Here is a 14,296-nt window from a genome sequence, read left to right as displayed (position 1 = left end):
CCCCTTACAGTGAATCTAACTCCAGCCCCTTCCAACCTCTCATTCCATCCCATTTGTGCATTGAAGATTGGGTTTTTGCTTGAAATCAAGCAAAATTCTCTCTCTTGTCACTTCTATCCATTTATTCTTCTTCCTTGCTGTGTTTACTCACCATTTGCTGTGTTTTTGCAGGTGTAGCAGAAGTGGAGACCATTAATCTTGCTTGGAAGTGCGAAACACCCCAACAAGATGAGTCGGCCCTACCTCCATCCGGTTTTTTAAGCCCTCCGATCGCGAATCAGCACCCGTTCCATCTTCGGTGGATCTCCAACGTGTTGCAGCTGTGGAAACCCTGTTCGTGGTCATATTCCAGCATTCTTAAACCGTTAGGAACGTCAAGCCAAGGCCATTGTCCGCTCTCTTCTCCCCCACGATCGTTGGATCACCCTTGAGGTAGGTCTTCTTCTCTCTTTTCTTCTAGATAAAGCCTAAATTGTGTGTGTTGTTTTTCTTTTATTTTTTTCTGTGTGTTTATTTTATTTTTATTATTTTAGCCATAGTATAAAGCTCGTGCACAGACCAGCATGATAAATTAAGTTTTATTTCATTGTTTTTGTGTGTGAATCGTGTTTTTCTCTCGTTTTTATCTAAAACGTGTAAATCGGCTAGAACCCTTCTAGCCAATTTTTCAATTTTGTTGTGTTCTTTTTACAAAAAATCAATTTCAAAAGTCTCATTGTGATTTAGTTGAGTCATGGGTTGTGATTGTTTTTAGTTTAATTAAAAAGAAAAAAAAAATCGGCTAGAGTAATTCTAGCCGATCTTGGTGTTTCATTAAGTTTAGTTGCTGCAAAGTGTTCTGTGGTTCCCAAGTATAATCTGAGTTTGATTAGATATTTCTTATATGTTCTAGATCTGTTTTTAGATTTTGGTTGAGCCCAATTTGATTTTTTTTGTGCCATGTGAATGTTTTTGCCAAAATCGTTGAATTAGAGTTCATGTTCGTGATGTGCATGTAATCTTCAACTTCAAGCTGTGTGCCTGTACCTTTTGTTGATTTTACAGTTTTACAAATTGTGTCTTGGTCGAGTTTAGCATCTTAGGATTGTTCTACATATTGTTTTAATTGTTTGGTGTTTTGGTGTTGTGTTTCTATTGAAAATACAAAAAGAGCCGAGTAATGTTTATCTGAATTTTAGATATTATCCAGCCGGCTGTAGGAAATGTTCATTTAGTTCCAGTTTGTTACAATAGTTTAATTTGTTGATTAATCTTTAGTTAAGATAGATTTTTATTTTGTGGTAAACATAGTTTTAATTAGCTTAGATTCTTGGTATTTTAGGTTATGCGTGTAGTTAGGATGCTGTTCACGTTTCACATATTGTTCATTTCGAGTATTTTACCTATTTAATTTAGTTGTCATTAGTGTATTTACGTTAATTAATGTCATACGTTAAGTTAGAAGTGTCATTATCATGGTATTATTTACTTAATTTTGAAATCTTGTGTTAGTTAGTGAAAAAGTCAATTTTTATTTAGTGTAGTCATCTTCCCGAAGGAGGGGCGTCAGCCATTAGAGCTCCACTAGAGCTCTAGGCCATTCTTAGTAAGTTTCAATTGAGTAGGAGAGTTCCTTAGAGTGTCCAAGTTCATTGGTATAGCTTAGGAAACGTTTTTGTGTAATTAGTTTATTCTAATTGACTGATGATTCAATCCTATCACTAAAAAAAAAATGGTTATTCACAGAGCAATCATCATGAACATGCCAAATGGTCTTTCCAAGAAGATTTTTGCAACTGAAGTAACAGTCAGTAGAGAATTTAAAACAACATGAGTACTATATGCACAAACTCCCATTTGCACCCTTTTAATGCATAAATGTCGCGCCTTTTGCTATGGTTCCTGTAATATCAATCATGCCATCCACCATAACAGTTACCTTTCTCCCTATGTCACATGGGTGTGGGTGCGGGCGCGGGTGCAGAGATTCGGCACTTCCAAAAAACCCGGGTGCGGGGGTGCGGCAGGGGCAAAAATGTAAATATATATATATAAAGGGGGTCGGCGGGTTTTTTTCAAATTTCACAGCTGTCAGCTGCTGACAGTCTAACAGAACAGCTACTGACAGTCTGACAGATAGCTGTGTGTCAGCTGCTGCAGCTGTCAGCTTATTTTTTTTAAAAAAAAATCGCAGCCCATTTGGGAAAATTTAAAAAAAAAAAAATCCAAAAAATAAAATGGACCTAAATGATCCTGGGTGCGGTCAACGCACCCAGGATCGGGTTGACCGCACTCGGTGCCGCACCCGCACCCGCGTCGAGTCGCGTCGACGCGGGTGCGGCACCCTGCTAGCCGAATTCCTGTGACAGCTTTCTCCTAATATCTCCTATCAAAGTCATGACCTCAGTAACATGGTGCCTAGGATGCCTCTCATCAACAATCGCTAAAGGTGAATCAGATAGTTTTTTTTAGCAAAAGTATATGCCTAAGCAACATCTTCAACATCAAGCAAGGCAATGACTGAACCATTCGAAGATTTGGCCTTACTAGACAAATGATCATGAATCACAGGTTGTCCGTACATATGATCCACTGGAATGTCAAAGTATCCCATTGATTGGCCAGAATGAATATCACAAGCAAGAACACGTTCTGTACCAGTCTCTGTGATCATATTCTGCAACAAGTTTTACTGTAATAGGTTCATGCCCTTGAGTCTTCCTAGCTGTTATAGCACATCTAAAATATGGAACAACAGCAGGTATAGGATGGATATGGGTGCAGGAAATCCAGATTAATGAAAACAGTAAAATGCTAAAAGGAACATTCGAGAGCGAATGGAGGCTAATGAATGGACGATTGATAGCAATGAATAGTGGATTGAGAATGGCGGATGCAGAGAATTGAATGTTGAATTCAAGAAAATGTAAATTATGTCCAATACATCAGTAAATGCAGATCACACAAGGGCAATGCAATGGGACATGATGAAATGTAAAACAGACTAAGTATGATGACATAAGAAAATAACGGGTTATAAATGGAATATATGGCAGGCTCGCAAAACACAAAACACAAAAAAATCAAAAAAACAAAAAAATCTATGAATGCCAACGCAAAAACAAAAGAGAATGCCTACACAAAAGAAATCTGTAGCAAGAAAATGCAGAGTACTTAAAGTAATACAAAACACACAGGGAGATACAGGTGAATATTATAACGAACTATACAGAACAACCTGGAATGACATCTAACAACATGATGAATCAGAGAAATAGAGGAGATGATGAGACGCTAAACATAATATGCAGAACATAAGTAAGGCACTTCATAAGCAAAGGATACTTAATCAACAAGAAAAGTGCTAGATATCAACTCAGACAATGAAAGGGTACGATAGTATAATCAATGACAAATAATAGAAACAAAAACAAACAAAAACAAAAACAAATAAGCAGAATAAAATGAAATCAAGGTCTTCTAAATTATCCTGTATATGCGTGCCAATTAGACACCACTGTTGATCAACAACAAATGCAGCATTATCCTTTCAGTGAAATATTATTCAGATGGTGTGACAACCATACTCGTGGTGACAATACCAATGAACAAAATGTGGCTAAAGTAGCAAACTCTCGGTTAGGAAATAGAGATTCAGCACACCATTTTAGCAGAAAAACGCAGACTCCACTCTTTATTACTTCCTCATACACCTCTTTTCTGTGGATTTTGTTCCCTTAGATTGGTAAGGGTCTGTCCTCTACGGACCACATTAGCGCTCACAGAATAACGAAAAGATTTGTGGAGACGATGATAACTCATATGCACAGGAATATGCATTTCCACAGATCTTGTCATTCCTTAGCCAAGATCCTGCTCGCCTTCACCACATCTTCAGAGGGTATGGAATGTGATTTCAACACAGATCTGAAGCCAGCAAGCTTGCTGATCTGTTATTTAATCGGGTCATGATGCAGATGCTAATGATACAATAACTGATATGGGGTCGATGACTGAATGTCAGGGATTGCAATACCAACGGAAACCAGAATGCAATGACTCACAATCAAGTGTTAAGCACAGTGATCATAATATAAACAGGAAATTGCAATGTTTAACGAAGATCAAAACGCAATGACCAACGAGAGCAGAAAATCACATCCCAAGAACAGGGGTAATAATATGCATAGGAAATTGAAAATTCTCAAAAAGATTGAAATAAAATCAAAAATCGAGATTCAGCAAAATAAAATGGGTTGAGATCCAGATGAAACACACAAGATGATTGAATTTGACAGCATAATCGGAACCAAAAATAAAATCGTGAATCAACGAAACAATCAAAGCATAAAACTGTTGGAACAGGATCTTTCCTTTTGCTATTGCACGAGATGGGTTGAAATTGCTATAAGAAATCCAACACCACCCATGGTGTGTAAATGGGGATTTAAAACAAGAGAGCAAAAAGGAAATTCAGAGAAAACCAAGGAGAAAGGGGGAGGACCTTACTTGATTCTGCTGAAATCCGGAAGGAGGGAGTCAATGCTCCTTCAGAGGAAATTTCTCTTCTGTTAAAGGAGAAGAGAGGAGATACCCGGGGAAGAGGGGAAAAATGCGAGAAGCAGAAGAAATGCGATGGTGGTTGCGAATGGATGGGGTGGACACCCCTCCTGCGGTCTCCCTTTATAGCGGGAGGCCGTTAGAATTTTCTCAAATCGGGTCCATGAGGTTTTTAAAAAAATTTAAAAGAAAGGCTCCTTTCAAAAGTTTTCTGAAAAGTGGTTTTAACAAAAAGACAATTTTCAAAAAGGGGGCTTTTACACCATTCTTTTCATATTTTTTTTCTATTTTTATTTTTGTGTTCTTTTTCTTTACATTTTATATATTTTTTTATGTTTTTGAAATAAAAACTCTTAAAACTCTAGAAAAATAAAGGGTTTTAAACTGTTTTTGCAAAATTTAAAAATATTTACAAAAGAAGGGTTTTCTGACAGTTTGGGTTTAAACTTTGGAAATTTCTTTAGAAAACGGGTTTGGATCCTGGTTTTGAGAAGATCTTCGAGTTTTGGACCACGAATCAAGAAATACAGAGCAGTGGGTCCAAATGGATATCGAATGGACTGTCTGAGTCTTTCAAACATTATTTTTGAAATTTTTGTAATTTTAATTTAAAAATTGGATAATGAGGCTCAGATTGAATTTTGATATTGGATCCAGATCCGAAATTGAGTCAGATATATAAAATGAATTTGATTCCAGTAAAATCTGAAGAATAAATGGAATTTTGATTGAAATTGAGTCAATTATTCAGAAAATGGGGCTAGGGGTAAAAAGAGAATATTTACAAAATTTTGAAAAAATTGGGGTGTTCACAAGAAACCAGTGAACCACCCAAACAGCAGTCGAGTCCTCTTACCAGGCCCAAGGAAAGTGGCCAAGGCACATTTCCTGAACCATCACCTTCTTACATCCCTAGAGAACCTTTCCCCCAGGCCTTAGAGAAGCCCATTTCTTTTCCCAAGCAAGGAGTGAAGATGAATGAAATGCTTGAACTATTCAAGCAAGTCAATATAAACCTCCTATTGCTTGATGTGATTCAGCAAGTCCCAGCTTATGCAAAGTTTCTTAAAGAACTTTGCACCCAAAAGTGAAAGTCAAAGTCCAATACTCCCAAGCGAGTATATTTGACAAGGCAGGTGAGTTCAGTGCTATTGCACAAGACACCACCGAAACTTAAGGACCTAGGGGCACCCATCATTTCATGTGTCATAGGAAACATTACTATCGAGCGTGCACTCCTCGATCTTGAGGCAAGTGTTAATATCTTGCCAGGTTTCTTTTATGACAAATTTGGGCTTAAAGATATCAAGCCTACACCTATGACCTTACAATTTGTTGATAGATCTGTCAAGGTCCCGCGAGGGGTTCTTGAAGATGTATTAGTCAAGATGGAGGACTTCTTTTTCCCTGTTGACTTCACCATTTTGGACATGGAAGGTGTAGATAACATCCGGCAGACACCCATAATTTTGGGTCGACCCTTCTTGTCGACAGCTAATGGGTGTATTAACTGTCGTACTGGAGCCATGGATGTATCTTTTGGCAACAAGAAGATGTGATTAAACATCTTCAATGCTACCATGGGACCTGCAGGCAGTGATGCTTATTTCTAGGTTGACGGTCAAAGATCTAGTTGAAGCAGAGCCTATATGGATGTCAGTAGACCATCCTCATGAGGAGGAGGATGTTTCTTGTTTAGAAGATGAGTCAGATAATGATATTGTGATGGTGGTCTCACCAGGCAAGAGGAGAGCTGCCTAGACTTTTGAACCCCTCCTTGGATTGGTAGAGTTACCTATCGAACCCTCTATTGAGTGTCCGCCAATACTTGAGTTGAAGCCCTTACCAGCCACTCTCAAGTATACTTTTCTAGATGTTGCCCAAACACTCTTCATTATTATTGCTTCGGACCTGACAAGTGATCAGAAGAATCAATTGATTCAGGTCCTGCACAAGCATAAAACGATAATAGGATGGTCAGTAGCGGATTTAAAAGGGATTGATCCTTCCTTTTGCATGCACAGAATCATCATGGATGAGGGTGCTAAATGCTTCAGAGAAATGCAGAGAAGGTTAAACCCCAATATGCGGGAGGTTGTGAAAAAGAAAGCGGTGAAATGGTTGGATGTTGGGATCATATATCCCATTTTTTATAGTCAATGGGTGAGTCCTACCCAAGCGGTGCCCAAGAAATCGGGGCTCATTGTGACTATGAATGACGATGGAAAGAGCATCCCTATACAAACCACTACAGGGTGGTGTTATCATCGCAAAATTTTACTTTTGCAAGTCAAACTGACCTTTGAAAAAGATTTTGAAAATAACTCGCCTCCGTTTTTAAAATGCAAGAAAATTCTGTAGAATGGGACTCGCCTGTCGGTACGAGGTTCAACCGTTCCTGGTGCCTTTACTAGGGGTAATCGAACCAAGGATCAATCAAATGATTTGCTCTATTCAACTTATCTAAATTGTGTTCTATTTCCTAAATGCACAAAAAATCAGGCATGTGATGCAGATTTGAAAACATGATGTTTGCTTTGAATATTTGAAATACTTGGAAAAGATGCCACTTTGAAAATCATGAGCCTTGTTGAGAGAGAATTTCTGAAGAAAATGAAAATCGATTTCTGAAGGAATCTTGAAGTTTTGTGAAAATCGATTCTGAGAAATTTGAAATAACTTTGGAAAACTGGATTTCTCTGAATTAAAACTTGGAATTCAATATATAACTTGGAAAATCGAATTTTGAACTTGAGAAACACTTGAAAAATCCTTTGAAAACTCAATGTTTTTAAGAAAATCGATTTCTGAGTAAGACTTGGAAGATTTTGAGAAAATTGAATTCTCTGAATTCGAATTAGAATTTGCAAATGAATGAAATGAATGAAATGAATGAACATGGATTTGAAAGTCATGATTTTGAGGAATTGAGGAAGACCTTTTGTATTTTTTAAGAAATGCAGTGCATTTTGAAGTTAGCCTAAGAGTGTAGGTTGAATGTGGCCAATACGAAGATCACAAATCTAGGTCTCATTCATATTCTGACTATGGCCATAAATATGAATTCCACCGAGTTTGTCAACTCCCTAAGAGCTTGTGCACGTGCCATTCGTGTAGACCATGGTGAATTTGTAAAAGTATACATGAATGATACATTCATCAGATATTAAAATTGCAAACTATATGCAATGTATCCTAATTCTAAGCAGAAATTGAAATTCTTATTCCAAATTTAATATAATTTACATCACTAATTGAATTTAAATGCAGGAAAACAAAGTCTTCAATGTTCTTGCAAAACTAGAAAACTTGTTAGTGAAGATATGTCAGCTTTTTTAGACCTATCCAGTAATATCTGGAAATTACTGGATTTTGCTAGATATAAGCCTTTTTCCATGATTCCCTAAAATAAAGACTTAATTAGGATAATCTAGGCTAGGGGTAGTTAGGTAACTCCACCCAAACATCTCTGAGATGAAGGAGTTTGTGACGTACCCTTCCAAAAAAAGAGAGAGAGAAAAGTCAGGACATCTCCAAAATGAAGGATGATGTAATTTTCGAAAAATCCAAGAGAGCTCCAATTCGGTTGAAAAGAGAGTGCAGAAAGATCATCATGAGAAAAGAATCCCAGGATATCAGACAGTCGAATCTATCAAGAATCTTTTTAATTTTGTGAAATTCTTTTATCAATATTCTTTCACCAATAGCTCTCACAATATTAAGAATACTTTCTTTTCTGTCCATATCAAGGAAATTGATAGCTTCCTTGAAAGAGAGCCAATCGCAAGCAATTTGAATTCGAACCTTGATTCTACAGTGTTAAGCTCAGTCAGAGGTAATACTTCAGGTAGAAAAGAGGGAATACTTTCAAAACAATGTGCATCATTTTCAATTATTTTGGATCAACAATAATTTTCAACATTTTGACAATATTTTCTAGCTGTCTTGGCATGAAGCGAGAGCTTGAGGTTCAACTTTGGCACATCCTGACATCATTTGCTATCCTTTTTAGGACTTGATTACGGGAGTTTTCAAGATTCCTTCCCTTCTTTGGTATAATTTGAGCGCCTGGGCTCTCAGATTCGCACACTTCCCTATGTCCCCACTGTCCCACCATAGACAGTCCAATTTCGGCTTGAGGTTAAGCCACCAATCATTTCCAGCAAAAGGCAATTTCAAAAGTTATTTAGTCTCAGCAATGAGGCGTCCAAAATCAAACCCATTTTCAAACTTTAGGGATCCCAATTTCATCCTTTTGCAAAACCCCTATTGAATTTATTGTGCAAAATCCGAAGGTTCCATCACGGTCTCTTCTTTCGAGGATTCCGTTCATTTTTGCCCAATCAGGTTAAGGGTATAAACCTGGGCCTCATTCGATGAGGTATTTCATTTCCGCCCAATCAGGTTAAGGGTATAAACCTGAGCCTCATTTGATGAGATATTTCATTCCCCCAATCAGGTCAAGGGTTAAAACCTGAGCTTCGTTCCTTACGAGGTATTTCCATCCCATCAAGGATAAGGGCAAAACCTGAACTTCATTCTCGCATAGTGAATCTTTCTTTTTATTCTCCATTCCATATCCACCATCATCACTTGAATTAATTCTTTCATACCCAGCCAAATTTTACTAACTAACGCATTTTTATAGTCTGAATTTGGTGTGTTTTCTTTGCCACTAAGCTCGGCCCTATATCGTTTTAGTAGGAAAGAGGGGCATCTGTAAACACCGCAAATTTTTACCCTCATCTAGTGTTCATGCATTCATGTGTCGTTGCATATCACTGCATGCATTTGGCATACCATTTCATTGCATTGCATAGCATTTCATGTCATCACATCTTATCTTCGAGATCTAGTACTCTTGTTTTCGAAACATTTAATCCAGATTCGAGTTTTAAAGCTTTTTTTTCAAAATCAATTTTAAAACCTGGTTTTTTATTCAACATTCTGTCATTTTCCAACCCCCAGGACCTTATATTTCAAAATGTTTTCTCAGAAAATAATCTAAATTTTTTTTAAACTCAATTTTCAACTAATGTCAATTCTCAGATGAGAGTCATTTAGGTGGTGTCGCTTCTGGATTCCTTCATTTATCAAATTTCTCAAAAATCTGAGAATCCTAGTTCGATTAGGACTTTGAATCCCAGTCAAATCAGAACTCTGTTTTATTTCAATATTTGTTATTGTTTTCACAAGTTCTTTCATCTGTTTTTTAGAAAATACCAAAAAAATCTAGAGTTTTAGTCCAATCAGGACTCTGTCCGAGTGTCCTAGTCCAGTCAGGAACTTATTCTAGAGTCTGTTTTTACTTTCATTTTCATTTTTTTTGTTCGTTGTCAAAATTTAGGTCATTTTAAAGAGTCCAGTTAATTCAGGACTCTATTTCGGAGTTTGGTCGAGTTAGGAGTCTAACCCTGACTGTATTTTCTGACTTATTTCACCATTTCTTGATAAAATCTTTCAAAAACTCTTTCATTTGGCTTTTAAAAATCCAAAATCTCAAAGTCCTAAAATTTCAGGACTCTAACCCGAAGTTCTAGTTCGCTTGAGACTCTATTTTCAAAAATTCTGAATTTCAGTTGTTGATTTTAACCCCTTTTAAAAGTTATTTTTGATGTTTATTTCAAATTTTTCAAAACCTGATGTGGGCTCACTCAGTTGGTGCCATATTCAGAGGAGTTCTGACCTAGTTGAAACTCTGTGCCATTTCAAAACTTTTAATTCCAAGTTTACTTTTGAAAATCTTTTGAAGATTCTCTCAATTTCAAGTTGCAAAATCGTTTTGAAAAACTCAAGTAGGGCCCACTCGAGGTGGCGCCACATTTGAGAAAAGTCAGGGTTAGACTAGGGTTAGTCAGTGTCCCGATTAGTTTTAGAAGTGTAGGAGAGTCAAAATCCATTTGTAACTTTGGTTTTTTCTTAACTATTGTTTTTAAAGGTTTTAGTTAAAACTTTAGAAACCCAGTGTGGGAAAACGCCAAGTGGTGCCACATTTGGGGGTTTTTTAGATTTAGCTAAGGGCTAATTAGGACTTAATTAGGATAATCTAGGCTAGGGGTAGTTAGGTAACTCCACCCAAAAATCGCCCCCCCTTTAGAGAGTCCAAAAATCTAGGCTAGGGGACGATTTTCCTATTCACCCTCTTTAGAGATTCTTGGAGCTTCTCTCTCCTCTCCAGCCCTTCCTCCATTGATGCAACTCCAAGGTAACTATTTCTTTTAATTTCTTTAGTTTATTTAATGCTTTTATTAATTTAAACATGAATTTAGCCATTGGCGCCCATCCTTGCTTGGATTGAACCATGGATTCAACCTCAAGAACCTCAAGAACGGTCCAAGAAGATTATCTAACACTTTTTCACTGTTTTTACAGGGATTCTAATCCGTTAGAATTGATTATTGCATCAATTTTCATGTTATTAACCAATAAAACATGAGATTTACCTCTTAAATGGGTCAAATCCATGGTTTTAAAGGTAAAATCAAATTTCAGCCATAGATTCCTTGTGTTTATTTGTTTTTTTTACTTATTCATGTTTACTACATGTGTTTTAGCATAGAAATTAATTTTGTTTTACTGTTTTAGTATTTTTTTTATTGTTTTCATTAGTGAAAGCATGATTTATTAGGTTTCATTAGATTTCTGTGTGTTTTAAGCTTAGAACAGTAAAAAACATGTTATTTCGTATTGAAGTACTTACTGTGAATTCCTGATTTTTTTATATGTGATACGGGGATGTGTTAGTGAACTGCTGTAAAAACATCAGAGGTTTTGGGATTCGGAAACCCTGTCAGAAAAATCAGACATCAAACCGTGATTTTCAATCTTTAAAATCGCTATTAAAATGCAAGAGGTAACTTGCAGTTGTGTTGTTTTTCTCATCCGATATCCGATTCAAGATCCGTAAAGTGCAGTGGATTTGTGCTGATATGATCTATTTACTGTGAAATTTGGATAATTTGTGGTATCTGTTTGGTATTTTTCCTCTGTCAGAGAATCAGATTTAAAGTTTAAAACTCGTTAGGGTTTACCAAAACCCTAATCTGACTTGTACTGCTCATAGATCTCAAACCACAGATCCGATTTATGATCTGTAAAAAAGGAGTTTTATTATTTTTCCATATACTATTCACTTCTAAAATTTCAGATATTGTTGATAAATATTGTTATTTAGTCATGTATTTTCAATCGGAAGTGTCTGTTTTAACTAAGGTTAGATTCATTAAATTTTAGTCTAGATTGCCGGGAGAGGATCTCCCTCTTCGAAGATGTTTTTTCCGATATGTAAAAAAGAAAACTTCTGTTTATCTGTCTAGTTTACCTATGTAAAAATTCAGAAATTTTCATGGTAGATTGACCCCTGATTCGGGGTTAACTCTGAAACTGGTCTATGACCTAGGTTAAAAATGGCCTATTTTAGGGTTTAATGCAATTTTTGAATTGGAATAATATCAAAAAACTATTTTTATGATTTCAATCTGATTTTAGGGTTATAAAAAGTGCAGGTACCTATTTTTATGAATTTTGAAATCCGTTTGATGCTTGAAACAATCAAATTGCAAAACAGGGCACCCGCAGGATCTTGAAACACTACCAAAATCGTGATATTTGCGATATTTCTTGATTTTCGTGTATAAGTGCATGTTTTTAGGGTTTAGTCATGTTTAGAATCATGTTAGTATGTTTCATGTTTAATTTTATGTTTATTTGACTTCATTTAGTTCCTAAACCCAAAGTTTTTACCAAAATATTTTCTGAAAACCCTAATTTCAAGGCCATAGTCTTGCTATCAGGGCATTTTGGTCATTTGACCTAAATTTCAAAATTCTAAACCCTAACTTTCATGTTTTTTATCATATCATCTTTAGTTTGATTTATCCTCATTTGAATTCCAAAAGTTATATTTTACCAAATATCTTTCTGAAAACCCTGATTTCAAGGCTATAGTCTTGATATTAGGGGCATTTTGGTCATTTTGACCCTAATTTCGAATTTTCAAATCTTATCTTTATTATTTCTTCAATTTTATTTCCTATTTTATTATGTTTTTTTTAGGAAATCATGTAAAAAGACTTATATCTAGCAAAATCCAGTAATTTCTAGATATTACTAGATAAATCTAGAAAAGCCAACATATCTTCACTAACAAGCTTTCTAGTTTTGCAAGGACATTGAGGACTTTATTTTTCTATATTTAAATTCAATTAGTGATGTAATTTGTAATTAAATTTGGAATAAGAATTTAAATTTCAGCATAGAATTAGGATGCATTGCATATAGTTTAATTCTGCAAATATTAATATCAGATGAATGTATCATTCATGCACATTTTATAAATTCACCATGGTCTACACGAATGGCACATGCACAAGCTCTTAGGGAGTTGACAAACTCGGTGGAATTCATATTTATGGTCATAGTCAAAATACGAATGAGACCCAGATTTGTGATCTTCGTATTAGCCACATTCAACCTACACTCTTAGGCTAACTTCAAAATGCATTGCATTTCTGAAAAATACAAAGGGATTTTCTCAATTCTTCAAAATCATAACTTTAAAATCCATATTCATTCATTTCATTCATGTCATTCAAATTCCAATTCCAATTCAAAAGAAATTGATTTTCTCAAAATATTTTCAAGTCTTACTCAGAATCGATTTTCACAAAACTTCAAGATTTCTTCAGAAATCGATTTTCATTTTCCTCAGAAATATTCTCTCACCATGATTCACGATTTTCCAAGTGTTATCTTTTCCAAGTATTTTCCAATCTTTGAAGCAAACATGATGTTTTCAAATCAGCATTTTCATAAATTCCTAACACATGCCTGATTCTTTGTGCATTTACGAAATTGAACACGATTTAGATAAGTTGAGCAAAGCAAAGCAAAGCAATAGATTGATCCTTGGTTTGATTACCCCTAGTAAAAGCACCATGAACAGTTGAACCTCGTACCGACAGGTGAGTCCCATTCTTCGGAATTATCCCGCATTTTAAAAACGGAGGCGAGTTATTTTCAAAATCTTTTTCAAAGGTCAGTTTGACTCGTAAAAGTAAAATTTTGCGATGATAACAGGTTTTGAAATCAATTTTGAAAAGGGTTAAAATTCGAATCTGGATTGAGAATTTTGAAATTGAGAGTTCTGGACCTCGAAATGACATGCTGTGCAGTGAAATGATATGAAATGCTCATGCAATGCTATGCAAAGGCATGTTTCAAGAAATACTATTCTGACTCAGGAAATGGAAATTCTAACTTCTTGTCGAGAATAGGATTTTGAAAATTTGCAGTTGAAGATATTTCTGAGCATAAATAGAGAAATTTTGAGAATTGAGAATGAATTTTGGACTTTCTGCAAGATCCAATCTTAGAAAATGACCATTTTGCCCTTTAATGATCTTGGAGAACCAAAATATGCTAATTGGTGGAGATGTCAGGGAGGTGAGTGAAAATTTGGGGTGTTTACAGATGCCCCTCTTTGCTACTAAGCCGGCTTGTGGCCGAGCTTAGTGGCAAAGAAAAACATACCAAATTTGGGCTATATATAAAATGCCTCAGTTGGAAGGATCTGACTGGGTATAGAGATATTAGCCCTAATAAAGATGATAGATATGAAATGGAGAACGAAGATGGATAAATTCGTTGTGTGAGAGTGAAGTTCAGGTTTTTGCCCTTATCCTGGGTGGGATAGAAAATGCTTTGCATGGGAAAAGGCTTAGGTTTTAACCTTCGGCCTGATTTGGAGATGAAATAC

At 35.9% G+C, this 14,296-nt stretch overlaps 1 pseudogene; it reads right to left on the bottom strand.

Annotated features, from left to right (window-relative positions):
* Positions 1–1,719: 1,719 nt before the first annotated feature.
* LOC149811983 (ribose-phosphate pyrophosphokinase 5, chloroplastic-like) lies at positions 1,720–5,488 on the bottom strand (annotated as a pseudogene).
* Between the last annotated feature and the right edge of the window lie 8,808 nt (positions 5,489–14,296).

Source organism: Nuphar pumila, chromosome 17 (assembly GCF_984573655.1).
Source record: "Nuphar pumila chromosome 17, dmNupPumi1.hap1.1, whole genome shotgun sequence".
In the NCBI taxonomy this organism is placed as follows: domain Eukaryota; kingdom Viridiplantae; phylum Streptophyta; class Magnoliopsida; order Nymphaeales; family Nymphaeaceae; genus Nuphar; species Nuphar pumila.
This window is presented reverse-complemented; position numbering and strand designations above follow the sequence as displayed.